Source organism: Serinus canaria, chromosome 9, assembly GCF_022539315.1.
Source record: "Serinus canaria isolate serCan28SL12 chromosome 9, serCan2020, whole genome shotgun sequence".
In the NCBI taxonomy this organism is placed as follows: domain Eukaryota; kingdom Metazoa; phylum Chordata; class Aves; order Passeriformes; family Fringillidae; genus Serinus; species Serinus canaria.
In genome coordinates, this window is record NC_066323.1 from 10,888,703 (window position 1) to 10,903,518 (window position 14,816).

The 14,816-nt window shown below is 42.5% G+C and overlaps 1 protein-coding gene across 2 annotated transcripts in view; it reads left to right on the forward strand.

The window, feature by feature from the left end:
- The window catches only part of OSTN (osteocrin), a 36,073-nt gene that overhangs the window by 13,073 nt on the left and 8,184 nt on the right, over positions 1–14,816 (forward strand). The window contains exon 1 of one of the 2 annotated variants that reach the window (XM_009089145.4): positions 8,219–8,286. The exons of the other annotated variant lie outside the window; for it this stretch is intronic. The gene's annotated coding sequence lies outside the window, so the exon portion shown is untranslated. Of the gene's footprint in view, positions 1–8,218; positions 8,287–14,816 lie in introns of those variants that run through there. 2 annotated transcript variants of the gene reach the window in all.

The window sequence follows — 14,816 nt, forward strand, 5'->3', positions numbered from 1 at the left end:
TGTGTTATTTATCATGTACTTTTATTATCTGTTATTTTATCATAGATTTTGCAAAAAAGATCAGCCACTTCTTCTATGTTTACCTTATGCACATCTGATGTTCAAAGCTTCCATACTCTCCCAATGCCATTTTTTTTCTCAAAGACATTCAGGCATTGCTGTGGCAAGGCTGCCTGTACAAGTGTAGATGCTTCAAATCCCAGAAGGATCCTCTTGTGATGCAACATCCCAGCTTGTGTTACATGATTTAGTGCAGAACCCAACTCCAGGTCCTCTCTGACTGGTCACTGCAGTTGTGTGCTTGGTGGCAATGTGCTTGGTTTGGGGCTGTGAGGCAGGGATTGGGGCACTTAGTCAGCATTATCTGTTCCATCTCACTCCTCCAGTTGGTTAGCTCCAAATGTATTTTGGATACCTAATAATTCCAAACCAGATTTCTAGAAGAACATCAGGAAAACCATCCCCAGTATATAAAGGACTGTGTTAATGAGACTGAGCTCCTGTGGCTGAGATTGCAAATCATTTTCAGATGCTGTCAGCATCTTTTTGTTGTGCTTTGTCTCTGTCCTCCCGTGACCATTGCTTGGAGAGCTGTGTATGCACTCAGAGGGATTGCTTTGAGGGGAGGGCTCAAATATCAAAGTGGAAAAAAAGCATTCAAACTTAAAAGCTGACCATAAAGCCCAGCACATCATTTTCAGGAGCAGAATATTATTGTTAATCTGCTGACAAACTTCTTTTGAGGGCAGCAGCATGGTCCAGCACCATTTCAGATTTGTCTTGAAGCCGCACGTAACCAAAATAAATATATGGTTACACAAGGAACTGTATTATATTCCTGCTCCCTGCTTCCAAGTGTAATTGTAAAGTAAGCACAAATGCAGCGTGCCTCCCTTTGTGGAGGTAGAGGGCAAACCTCCTTCCACCCCCAATTCTGTGGATTCACACCTGGGATTAATTAATGAGGGAAGCAAGTGCAAGGGAGGTGGGTTTGTCCCCTCTTCTAAGGTCCTTGTATCAGATGTGGAGGCCTCCTGTGGAGAAGACAAGGGACAGGTAGGGAGAGGCACCAAACAGGCTCCAGAGAGCAGCCACGTTGCAGGGAGGGCAGAGTGTGGCTTTGGGACACCGCCCAGCTTGGTGTGAGTAACTGAAGCCCAGAGGATTCCACGGCTCACATGAATCTCTGGTGATTTATGCAGCTGGTTAACATGGCTTACTGTGGCAGTGACTGACAAACGAACAGGCTGCCCAGAGAGGTTGAGGAGAGCACTGGCAAAAAGGTGCTTCTGTTGACCCTTCTCTGAAGAGGGGTCTTGGACTAATCCATCTCCAGAGGTCCCTGCCAAGCTCCACCATGCTGTGGCTCTGTAACAGAACACAGCTCTCCCGAATCCCAGGGAAAGGTTTCAAATGTAATGTTTACTGGATGCTGGGCATCTGCTCTGCTTTGATTAAATGCTGCCAACAGCAGTGTGTGATCAGGCTGCACATGCACAGGTGGTCTGTGCATATGCATCGGTACCTGCAGAGTCCCTCCATATGCAGGCAAACCAGCACATCCAGCCAGCCTGTCAGAAGAAAATGTAAAAGATTGCTAAATTCCAACTCGACAGAATTTCCAGCTGGGGAAAAATAAAATAAAGAGGAAGGATGTGTCTGGGAAAACCTGGCCATGTGCTATTCCTGCCTCCAGGATCTTATGTTAAGTCTCTGTACTGAGCAGCTTCTCCTTAACGCTCACCTAATCAAAGAGGGCCTTTGCTCACCAGGAACAGTAGATCCATCACTTGATTATGTGGTAGGTTACTTACTATTCATGACTCTTTTTATTCTTCTCTTTAAAGCTCCCAAGCTATTCCAGAGAAGGGGAAGTAATGTGAGTGTATAGTTGTAGAGAAGGGCTTGCTGCTTTTCTCATACTGCACATCGAGCTCATGTGGGCACAGTCAATTCGTGCAAATTCCACTGGTTTAGTTTATGCACATTGCTCGTGAAAAAAATAAGCTGTAACAAGAGTTTAGTCTGGCAGTTACTTGTACTGCTTTTTATTGTAGCTGTGTGTTATGGTTCCTGTGTGTTTCACTCCTCTCTGCGTGGCACAGCTGCAAAATGCACGAAGGGAAAACGCTGCCAGTGGGGTGAGCTCGGAGCTGGAGAGGGGAGGAATTGGGGCTCAGTCCTTTGTACCCATAGCAGTACCTGGATCTATTCAAACCGGCCAACACCTCCCTCCTGCTCCTTGCAGGAGCGCTGGGGCTGTGGGGTGGCCCGGTGGCAGCACAGCCAGCCCGGTCCCACGCACGGCGTGGCCACCCCTAGATGGCGGTGATGGACTGGCGAACGCTCTGCGGGATCGGGACGGCTCCTGGCGCATCCCGGGCTGGTCCAGCTGCGGGACTGCCGCTGTCCCGGGAGCTGCAGCTCGCCTGCAGAAAGGGGCAGAGTCAGGTCTCTGTCCAGCTGAAGTGGACAAGTAATGTACCAGAATTTGGCTCAAGTGTTAAGATAAATTTACAAACTGTTGTGAGTGAGATGGTTAATTCTGAGAAATACCAGAGACCTTCATTTCTGTAATGAAGGGTTTCTATTTCCTTTGTTTCTTGGTTCCCTTGAAAGAACCAATCTGTAAGCACATTTATATACTAGAGTGAAGCAGGAAAAACATCAAATCGGCCAGCACAAATTGCTCTGAACTCCTTGGTTTACACTGACAGCATGCTGTGTTCGGACTCCAGCACAGCACAGCCCTGCTGTGTGAGCCACCATTCCAGGGGTGGACTTACCAGGAATGAGGGGACAGAACCTTCCTTGTTGATACAATTTGGTGCAGGAACTGTTTCCATGGAGAAACGGCTTCCCAGCCTCACCTTTCACATGACTTCCTTCCTCCTGCATGTCAGGTAGGAAGCGGGTGGTGAGATTTCCTGCAGCATCCTGTGATGCTGTGAGTGGTCCACATGTCTCTGCCCAGCTTCCACACCTCTGCATCTGACTGAAGAATATCTATCCTTCCTCTTTTCCCCCATCTGCTGTCATCATTTTGCTGGGTAGCTGATTTCTTTACTTCTTCTGCACCTCTTGACCTGGTGCCAATAAACAAAACTCCACCGCACTTCTCAGTTCTGCAAGAAAATGATGAAAAGTTGTTTGAAATCAAGTTAGAGGTGAGGACAGCTTCAAGGCAGATACATTTTTTTCTTCTTTGAGCATACCTAAACCTGAGCTGCTGCTGCACATTCAGGTCTGTGCTGCATGGCCACGTTTGTAGCTGGCTCTGGAGCTGCAGTGTGTGCTGTGCAGGTGCACAATTTGCTGTCCTGTGCTTTGTGTGCTGTGGCACCAGGGTTCATGGGCCACAAAGAGCTTGTTTCAGTGGCCATCAGCACACACGTCTTTGGCAAGCCAGGCAGTGTGTAAACAGCACTTTTCCCTCCTAGCACAGAAAGATGGGGCTGGTTCCCAGTTTGTTGTCTTTATGTTTAGCATTGACTCCAAGGAGCATAGTTAGAAGGGATGGAAACACAATCTGCTCATTTTCATTTCTGTGTTGCCAGTTGAGTCAGGACCAGGCTGACGCTGTCCCAGAACTATTACTGTTTGCTTGGCACACTGAGACAAGTGTGTGTTTTTGTTACCCCTTGTCCATTAGCTCATGGACCACTGTGTCCATAGCACAGAAGGTCCTGTTGCTTCTCTTGGCCATCTTCACTCCTCTCGTCCCTCTTGGGCTGGGAGCCAATGGCATGGGCACCAGAGATAAAACATCTTTTATTCCCAAACACAACCTTCTGCATCAGAGCATGCCTTGCCTTTGAAGAAGCTGTCCTTTTGGGGACTTTTGCCTTGTTTTTTGAGAGCTTTTCATTAATTCATACATGTCATGACCCAGCACCTATTGCTAGCACATAATTCCAGCACAATGGACTTTTTTTAAAAGTACATATATAGAAACTGCTGGCAGGAAGCCTAACATTCCTAAAGAATGTTACTGTCTTCAGTGCTGTTTTCTACCTTCACTTTGTGGGTTTTGTTTCTCCAACTCTATCTAGCTGCAAGGATTCATCTTAAATGGAAGTGACACAGCAAAGCCTACTTTGATAGTTTGCAGATTTAAAAATAGCTGCCTTAACATAGGTTTTCCTTCCAAGGTAGAATGTACCTTCTATTGGAAAACATTCATGCACATTGTTAATGCAGGGTCTCTTTTCCATAGTCTGTCTTGCAGTGAGTCATCTGCTCTCTGGCTCTCTGTATCAACATGCAAATAGGTGGGAATTAGCTTGGTTTCTGAAATTCTCTCTTTTGTACTGACTAAAAATCTGGGGTGGTTATTTTTAAATATTTCCCATTCTCCAGACAAGATATGAATGTAAATGCAACAAAAGTAATGTTGGATGTTCTCCCTGTACCAATAATGTAGCTGTAAAATGCTGTGTTTTTAATAATCTGGTGGAATGCTATTCCTTTTTTAGACTGGTGTCAGAATTGGGCCAATTTTATCTGAAGAGTTTATTGTCTCAAGAAGTAAAAATAAATTGAAGTCACTGTAATTTGGAATATCTCAGTTTTTTATCTCAGACCTATATGAATCAGTACCAGCTGAGCACCTGGCTCATGAAAATCAGGTCTTTATTTTAAAGAATATAGTTTTGAATCTGAAAAGGAAAAAAAGCACTTGGATTATTTCTTAGAATTTTGGGGCAAACCTTGCACACCTGGAAAGATGTCTACTTCTGCTAACTTCAGTGTGGTGTTGTTTTTCCATGTTAAACTGAGAACGGGACTCTTCCTGATGACACACTCAGTGTTTAGTGAAAATATGTAAAATATGTATAATCATAAGTAAACAGAATGCCTCAGGTCACGAGCCTTTACGCCATGCCAGATCAATCAACAATTCCTGAGGACAGGTCTTGTGCTTTGGCCATGGCACCTGCTGGACCCTCAGTGCTCACACTGATTTATGGGCTGTGATGTTGTGTGAGGAACCAGTGGCTGCTGGAAAGGGTTGCAACCTCTGAAGAGGCTGGAAGGTGAAATTCCCATGAGACAACTTAGTGATAGAACAAGGAGGCTCCTGTGGCTCAGATCCAGGGATGTAACAGCACTGCTGCATGTTTTAGTGGGAGAAGGGAAGGACTGAAAGTGCAGAAATATCAAGCATTGTATTCGTGTGCCATTCCCATGCCTTTACAGACGAGGTCTGACAACCCCAAATATAGTTTCCACAGGCAAGGGTGCTGAAGAGCCAGATTGCTCAACACTTACACAAGTGAGCCCCTGCTAACTCCTGCACTCTGAATCTAAACTTGTCTACTTAAGGAAAACAGCCAGCTCAACTGATTTGCAAATGAGTTTTGAAAGATTTACGGAAATTCCTGTGGGACTGTGAGGGCAGGAGGGAAGTAAGTTTGTCTTTCTCTTGGATGGCAATAAAAAGAGCTTCATGTCTTTTATCTTTACCTCCTCCAATTTTCCCCTTTTTTTGTTTTCATAGTTGAGAAACATCACATTACATTTGTTTATTCATTCATTTTTAAGACAATAACAAGCCCTTCCAAGCTCTTGGTTGCCCTAACTTAATTATGGTGTAAGTATAATTAAACCACAGTGTTGCTGAGGATATCTGTTCCTTAGATGTTCTGCCAGCAGAGTAACCACCACATACCTTTTCATTCCTTGGCAGTCTTCACTAGAAGGTGTCAAAAAAGTGTTAATGAATCACAGTCAATTTAGAGCAGGAAATTAAATGTTAACACTTTACCGTGCTATTCATTTTTATTAGTAGTATTTTTTCTTTTGTTTTGTTTGTTTGCTTCTTTGCTTGTTTTGTTTGTTGGTTGGCTTGTTGGGGTTTCTTTTTCCCCAGAGAGAAAACCCACATGTGTGCTGGCAGAATGTCTTTTGCTAAGGCCAGAAGCAGCCCGTGAAGATGACAAATTACCTAAATCTGAGTGTTTCACACCTCCTAGTCAGAATTGATGATAATTGTGTGTATCAGCAACCATTTCTGAAATCTTTTAGATTTTGTAGGAAGGATACAGTGATAAATTGTGAAATAGAAGATAACTTTTCTTAAAGGAAGACCCTCAACCTCAGAGTAGGTCCAAAAGTGGCTGGATCTTTGCCATAGCATCACTGATCCATGGAGAGGATAAAAGAAAATTTTGATGCCAATTCTTTGCCATCCTCTTGGAGCCAAAGGAGGTGACACTATGGCTGCACTTCTGCTGTTTTTTCTGCAGTCCCTCCCCCCTGTCCTTCACTCTTGTGAGGCGCTGAGTTGTAGATGGCTGAGTCTCAGCTGTTCTCCAGGCTTTCCCCTGTGTTGTGAAATGCCCAAATGCCTTCACTGCCAGCTCAGCTCTCTGTCATCAGCTTACTCCCAGTGTCACAGTCCAGGTCTCCCACCAGCCACATCAACACCAGGCATGGTGGCAGAATGGATTACTGCAGAGATTCTGCTTGGAGACCTTAAGACAGACCCTGTAAGAACTCCCAAGAGGAGTAAATGCCTGTGAGTGCCACCTTGTGTCCTTCCAACAGAAGAAAGAAGAAACTCAGTGCCTGGAACTGCAGTAGCTGCTCAGCAGCACCTTGTGGTCATATGTCACTAAGGTAGCCCATAAACTGATCATTCCTCATTGTTAGATTTTCATGATCTTTATTATTTTTTTTCCCTGAGATCCTGCTTGCTTGTTTTAGACACATTGGTCAAGTACTGCTGTGTCCTTGGACTTCCAGCAGCAAACCACCACCTAAATGCAGTAAAATGGGCCTCAGTCCAGTTCTCTTTGTGCAGCAGCATTTTCAGCTGTGTTTCAGCAGTCTGGTGGTGCTTGGCTCTGCTCTTTTGATTCTCTTGCTCCTCCAGTACCCACAGAGCCCATTTGGGCTTCTTCAGCTGCCATCACTGCCCTGTTACAGCCTGCAGTGGAGAAGAGTCTCAACCTGCCTGACCCTGGTGTGGCTGCTCCTGTAGCCAGCTCATCTGTGTGTTTCTGCAGGATTTCTGCACATCTGCTCTGGCCACATTCCCATATTGGCCTGTGCTGAGAGGTGCTGTAGAAACACAGAACACCTTGGGTTGGAAGGGACCTTAAAAATCATCCAGTGCCAGCACCCCTGCCCTGGGCAGGGACACCTTCCCCTAGAGCAGGGTGCTCAGAGCCCCATCCAGCCTGGCCTGGAACATGTCCTGATATGGGGCAGAAGTCTTTGCTTTGCCTCAATATGACCAAACTCTTATTTTTCCCTGATCACTTTGATCAAGATAAATTAAATCAAAGTGTTTGCTTCCTGGCTGGCAATTTTTTCCCCCATACTGCAAATTTCCTTTCACTGTCCATGGCTTGTAGGAACAGCTTTTGGCAAGTCAGAGTAAATACTACTTTCAAAGTACTGTGCCTTTCTATTTAGGGAATAAAATTACTGTGAATTAACTCTTAAGGAGCTTGCACTGGTTAGAATTTTAAACCTCAAAACAGGTCTAAAATACTCTGCAAATCTATTAAATCTGAGATTTTAAAAAAGGGGCAAAAAGGAAGATAGACTTATTCTAGGGAGGCAAACAGGGAAAGAAATAAGACCCCTGGTATTGCCTAGGAAAGATAGGCATCTCCACAGCTCCTGCTTTACAATTCAATAACTTAACAGTTCAATAACAGAAATTAGGTGTCTTTCAGACACTTAAGACTTAAGTTCTTGTCACTTGCTTTACAAAGCACAATCCTTTTCTAATGCTTAACCTACAGTGCTGTCTGGTCTACTAAAAACATGCTAATTTCTTTCTGAAGCTGATACAGTTCTTCTGATATCCTCAAGAAACAAAGCTTAAAAAACCCCCTCAGTAATGACTCAGGACATTGTGTTTCTGTACTTCAGTTTACAAAAGTGAGAGTTCAGAGGAATGGTGATGCTGCTGAAAATCTTTCTACTCCCATGACAGTCTGAATCTTGAAATTAAATTTTAAAAAGGTGAAAAAAAAAACAGAACAAATCTCTAGACCTTTAATTATAACCTGATCGTTTTGATCACAGCAACAAATATAGCAAATATGAGGAAAGTATGTGTGTGAGAGTGCAGGACAGAGAAAGGTTTAGGGCAAGGATCAGTGGAAAATCTTTAGAAATGATGTAAGAGGAAGCAAAGGCAGTGATTGGAGTTTGTAGCCTACACCAGGCACTATAAAAACTCTGAAAGAAAGCTGAACATTAAGGATAAGTTGGGAGGAAGAAAATAGCAGGACCATTAAAGTTGGAATTGCTTGCATCCAATGCAAGGTAAGAGGAGTGAGGGCAGAATGTGTTGGGGATGATTTGTCTTCTGCTCTCTTTACAGAAGCATTCTTCCCTTCTGTATTTTCCTCTTTTAGATGTTTTCTTCTTTTTTTTTTAATTAACAGGCTTGTAAAAGGTATAAAGATCTGATGGGAAAAGCACAAGTACTTTTTCCAGTACTTTTTACTTTAGAATTAAGATAATAAGGTGCCTATCACCTAGGATTTTGGGTAGTAAAACTGAGCTACAAATATTCAGTGGAAATTTATTTCCTTCAGTTAATCAACCAATATTTAAACAGAATGTGTCAGTGCATTTTGCAACAGTGACAAATTGCTTCTATGCTGTTGCAGTGCTTTGCAGTAAACTGCTGTCTGTTCATGTTGTTATGGATTTTCCTTTTGTGTAAGTTATTGTCAAATGCATATTACTTCTTAAAATAAGCTGAAGAGCTGTGACAGAATAATTCTTTTGCATTGCTAAATATCTTATGTGGTAGACAAGTTTGCTACATCTAATATATTGGACAACATGAGATAAGTTATGTAGGAAAAGTCTTTAATTTATGGATCTGCAAAAGGGTTTTACCATCTCCCATTTAGACAAATGTTGATCCAGATTCTGCTGCATTCCTGCAATAATAGAATAACTGCAAAAACATTCCTACACTAACAGAGTAATTACCATTATCCAGTGATCTGGCTAGTTCAGCTTTGTCCCCCTGTAACTCAAGGCAGACTCTGATTCTGTGATAGTCATTGTAATTTCTCCATTCTGAGTTCAAAACTATTTCACTGGGTTTTTTTTTCCTCCCACACTGGAGGTGTACAAGTAAATACATGCAAATAACGTTTGGTTTAGATGTCCAGAGGCTACAATAAAGTTCAGAATCCACTAACTTTTGAAGCAGTAACATGCAGTGCCCTTAGCTTTCCTTACTTGGTCTTTCAACGTGCAATGATTGTTCTCTCGTGGGGAATGCAGAGCTGAAACCTGAGGAGCTGAGAGGACATTTTGTGCCTCTGCCCACTGCTTAACTCAGGAAATTTATTATTGCATTTATCTGTCTCTGCTCACCTGTATTCAAAATGAAGCTCAACCTACTTTTCCTGTAAAATACTTTGAACATTATGATGAATAACAGACAAAAAACCCCAGCTCAAACCAAGCAAATCTATGGTGTAAATGATGAGAAAACTGCAAAATATATCTGACTGGACCAGGCATTCTTCATTTTTTATAAACACCTGCCAATCTGACTTCAGCATATTAGGACTTTGTTTTCACTCTTGGAATGAATGACAAGTACCTTTCTGGCACTTGTCATTCATTAAAAGACCCAACAGTTGTAAGAGCTCTATTGTCAGACTCTGACAAGGATTGCAAGTGCTTGCAGCTCTCCTTCTCTTCTTACTGAACTCAGAGAGGGCTACTCTCTAATTTACATTTGCCATGCATCTCCCCCAAGACTTTTCTTCTTCAAGTAATACCCTTGATCAGAATGTTGAAGTGGTTTTTGAGTAAATCAGTATCAGTGTTTGAATCTTGTTGAGAAATTCCAATGCCATTCTCGTCTCTGAAAAGCTTATCTTGAGGGATACTTTTATTATATTTTAAATGATCTGTTTTTCTATTGATAACCTATTTTGCTAACATACTCTTTATACCTGGTGTGAAGATCTACTTATCACTTCAATGCTGTTAGGAATAATTTTGTTCCTAATATAGAAAGCCACAATCTATTTCTTGATTTTTCTTGATGGAAAGCTTTCTTATTTTTGCTTTAAATTCTGAAGATGGTACTCTATCAATGAAAAGGTTTTGGCTCTTGTGGATAAGAAGAAAGAAAGCTGAATGTCAAGTGGTTGAAATGTTAAGAAAAGTTGGCATGTTTAGTCAGTACATATATAAAGAGTGTAGGGTTGAGAGTTTCTTGGCAATGAAGAATAATCTAATAATGTTTTGTATTCCATTATGCATACCAGGAATACTGCAGCTCACTCAATTATCTTTTGAGGAAAGGTGCAAATAGAATTTTCCCACTAAGAGATGTTTTTTTGCACTTCATAGCATCCTTTTTTTTTTTACTAAGCCCCTTCTAGATGGGCTTCATCACTTCTGTTTGTCTGCTGCTTCATGGTCTCCTACTTTTATGGTATATATATGAGTTTGGGGATTTTAATTTTTGAAATCTGTTGCTAAAAATTGATTTATTACACAATGTAAAAGTGTAAATGTGTAGCCAGCTTTGCAGAATGTCCAACCTGTGTCCTTCCTGCCCATTCTAAAGAAAATTGTCCTCATTTTTTCTGTACGGCCGTTTGGTTTCATGCCCTGTGTTCAAGGGAAGAGATGAGAACAAGGAGTGATTAGTCTTTTCACAAGTGTTTGCCCACCTCTGTCAGTTAATTTGCTCCTGAATCATGCTTGTGTCTGTTCAGCCAAGGTGCCCTGGAGGGGCTGGGTTCATTTATGCACTTCCTGAACTCCTCATGGGAATTAGAGGGTCCCCTTTAGGGTCTCCTTTCCATCCTTTCTGCCAGTGCTGCTCCCACAGCTCCTGTGTCCTCTGTGGGCAGGATCCATGCCAGCCCTGCAGTGGCTAAACCACTGAAACCATGGCATAAAACTCTGTTTTGTCTGAGTACAGATAAGGTGGTAGGGACAGCTGTGCGCTCGAGCAACTTCTGAGCCAAAGCACAGCTGTCAAACAGGCACAGGTGACTAAGGTGGTGATGTGAGAACATGTCAGGACTGAACACCAGAAATCATGGTACAGGGAGTGCAGTTATTGAAATGAAGGCTTTAGAAATCAACCAACGAATCTTGACTACCTTGAGAAACCTTGAAGGAACTTCATTTTCAGGAAGTGAAGCATGCTTGGCCTTGAGATACTGTCTGACAAAAAGTTTCTTTTGGGACACAAAAGTGCCTAGTTATCTCAAAATAACTAATCATAAGCCTCTTGCATAAATCTATGAATTTTAAGTTCCGTCTGGTTCCACTAGATGAAACCTATCTGCCTCTATATATATCTATGTAGTCATGAAACTGAAAATAGAAGGAAAATACATTGTAGAAGTTGTCAGTGTCTGTACCATGTATAACAAAATATATGGCATTGTTTAAAAATCTATGCCTACTCCAGAAAACACATTATTAATAACATAAAGAGCCTGACACTGGCAGCTTACATTTCATTTTGTCACCAAAGCCCCATGTTTCAATGTGTGGCTTCAGTATCTTTTAGAAAGCAATATATGAGAAATGCTCCATATCTCATCTGTGGGATGACAACAGAAACACCACTCTAACCTCTTTTTGAGATCTGATTTTTTTCTGAGGGAGGGATTTGTTTTGATTTTTATCCTTTTTCCTTAACATTTACATAACCACAAGATTGCACCTGAGACACACAGAGTCCTTCAGCAGTTCTGAAATCACTAGGACTGGTGATAGGGGCAGTATTTTTTGCTTTGTGGTGATATATCTATGATCAGAGGATACCTTTTACAGTTTTTAAAAGTAAGGAAAATTTGTTCCAGCAGGAGCAGACTCCTTAGAGCTTCGCACAAGCCGTTTTTTTTTTGTTCTTTTGGTAAAATAATCATCCATCATAATTTTTTTGGCCAAGGTATATTCCTATTGGGAGTGCAATGCAAGCATAGCAAGGCCAGTGTGAGTACTCAATTTGATTAATCGATTAAATTAAGACAGGTAGCAGCAGTTAATATTCTATTTTGTGGTGCTGGAGCAGTAACTGGTTTGCAGACGTGATTTCCCCCAGCTGGCCAGGATCTGCACAGTCCCAGAGACCTTCCTGGCTAGCAGGTGATAAAGTTCATCACTTCCCAGTGCTGTCCCAGTATTGAGAGGAGCACTGGAGGCCAAAGAGGCACTGCAGGAGCTTCCCAATGCCTGTGGGACAGCCAAGCCTTGGCTCTGCATCAGGTCACTTTGGTGGCACCCAGGCAAAACCTCCAGGCTTGGCCACAAGGTGCTTGTTGCAAGAGCAAGGTCCTGGATTACAGGTGACCTGGGCATGTCCCGTGCTGGTGGCACAGCCGCGAGCAGAGCAGAGCCATCAGGACACACTGGCAGCTGGAGTGAAGGATTGCAGAGCAAGGCATGATGTCTTGCCTCGGTTCTCTTGCTAACAGGCCAGTAAGAAAAATAAGTCCCTTGTGATTTATGCTTGCAGAGTAATCTCCACAGTAATGTGAAATATCGTGGTTCAAATGGGTAAGAACAATGATGGCTGTTACCGTTTTTGACAGGCAATGGGTTTGGAGCTTGGTGATGAATTGCATTCTGTCTGAGGTTTGTTCAGCCCACTTATCTTCAGGATGTCATTTTGGGTTTTGTTTTTCTGTCTGCAAGAAAAACATCTTTTAAGTCCTTTGGTTTGATGTCGGAGACTTAACAGTTTCTGTTGGGTTAAGCGTTTTGCTTTCTTGTGATATTTTCTTGGAAAATGGCTCTGCACTGGTTCCTAAGTAAAAGTTTTGTATGTTTATCCTGTTTTGATAAGGTAGAATACTGTTCTTTCTTTTATCTTTAATTTTATTTTAATTGGACCGCAACAAAGATACCTACACATATAAGGAATTTTAGTTTTGACACATTTCAAGCTAAAGTATCACTAAGACACATAAATATGTCTGAATTTCAGACTTGCAATTACATTTAGAGAAGGGAAAACCATATTTTATGTCAGATAACACAAGACCCTGAGATATTACAGACATGGAATTATGCACCAATCCCTTGACCTAGGTCTGTGAAGTTGGCGGTGAAGAATTTTCTGGAAGGATGCAATTTCAATACAATCAATTTCAAATTCAATTAAGGGTGCATCTTGAGAAGCTTGTCAGAGCTTTGCTTATTCTCCTTCAGGAACAAATACTGTCCAGCCTCTCTCAAGGCCTCCCTTGGAATGTGTCAAGGTAAAATATGGATGGGGTGAAGCAATAGCCAGTGCCTGGCTGGGAAAGCCCCTTTTTGGCCAGAGGGCTCTGCTTGGCCAATTGCAACAAATAAGCTCAAGGAGAAATACCAATAACTTCTTTTAATAACTAAGGTCCTTTGACATGGGTGAAGGTGGTAAAACTGAGTCCCAGACGGGCAGAAGAAATGTGATTTTAATTGTATTTACATAATCCTCACTGCATTATTAGTTCTACAAATGCTTTTCTAAAGCCAAACTGTTCCACTACAATAACCCTGCCTTTTTCTCCTGCCTTGGTCTCATTGCTGCATGAAAATCAGTACAAGAGAGTCTTGCTGGACTCAAGTTTTGCTCCCTTTTCAGCCAGTGACACCACCTCTTTAGCTGCTTATTTCTTTGGGAAGTAGAGCCAAGCTTTAAGTCCTTAAAATTTCCTCCGCTTCTAATTTCACTGGCATCGAGTTCTGACCAGTTAATCGAATGTCTTTGGTGCTGCAGGTGCCTCACTGTTTATTTTCATTGGTGTACCAGTTGCTATTTTTAGCTCTTTAGTCTTTGGCTTGAATGAATACCAGCACAGATCTTAAACCATAATAAACATATGTTTTTAACCTTGCCCTTTATTTTTACATCTCTTTATCCAAATAATCAGGATGTGGTTATCTGTGAAGGTAGTAGACTGCTACTTCAAATTTCAATGCACACCCACATACAAAAATATACATTGTAGAGGGTTCCAGCTTTAAAAACACCCAGGCAGACCTCTGTGTTTATGTCAAGCAATAGCTGTTGCTGTGGGGCTGAGAGACAGTGGTACCAGGTGGCTTAGTGCTTGGACTTTGTCCTTTGATTCCAGTGAATCTGTCTGCCTTACCCCTGCAGAGAAACCAGCAACTTTCTTCCTAACTGCCCATCCCCTATGGACAATAATAATAAGAATAATTTCTGTGTGTATATATATTCATATACTCTTTGTGTTTCTGCTTTGCCAAGTGGAGACTCAGCAAAGACCTGCAGAATCAGACTGGAATTATACTCTGGGGCAGGACCTGGAGACAGAGAAAACAGCAAATTAGCAGATGCCTTTGGCAAAAGGTCCCAGCCCAGCTCTTCCTAACATCATCTGAAACATTCCCACCTGGGGAATTGAAGGCACATCAGGTTTTAAGATCTGGATCCAGACAAGGACTTAAACTATGTAGGCTAAACTCATGTCCAGAGGTAACCAAGCACCTTCCCCATCCTGAGCCTCCCAAAACTCCCTGCTTTATTTAAAGGCTTGCTGGGCACCTGCAGTCCTGCAGCTGTGACACATGGTCAGAACACCAGCAGTCTCAGCAGCCCTTCCCTCTGCAAGCTTATTGTGAATAATTTTATTGCAGGATGCCATTGGAGGTTGTGGCTCCCACTAGATCATGTTGGGAACTAGCAAAACTCAGCCTTGCCTTCAAAATACCACTGGAGGGGTACATGCCTTCTGTCACAGCTTCAAGCACCTCTCCAGCATGTGGGGAGGTCGGGGCAGCCTGGGATACAAAGCCAAAGGCTCCCTGCTGACAAGAGAGGATGCAGTTCATCTGGTTTC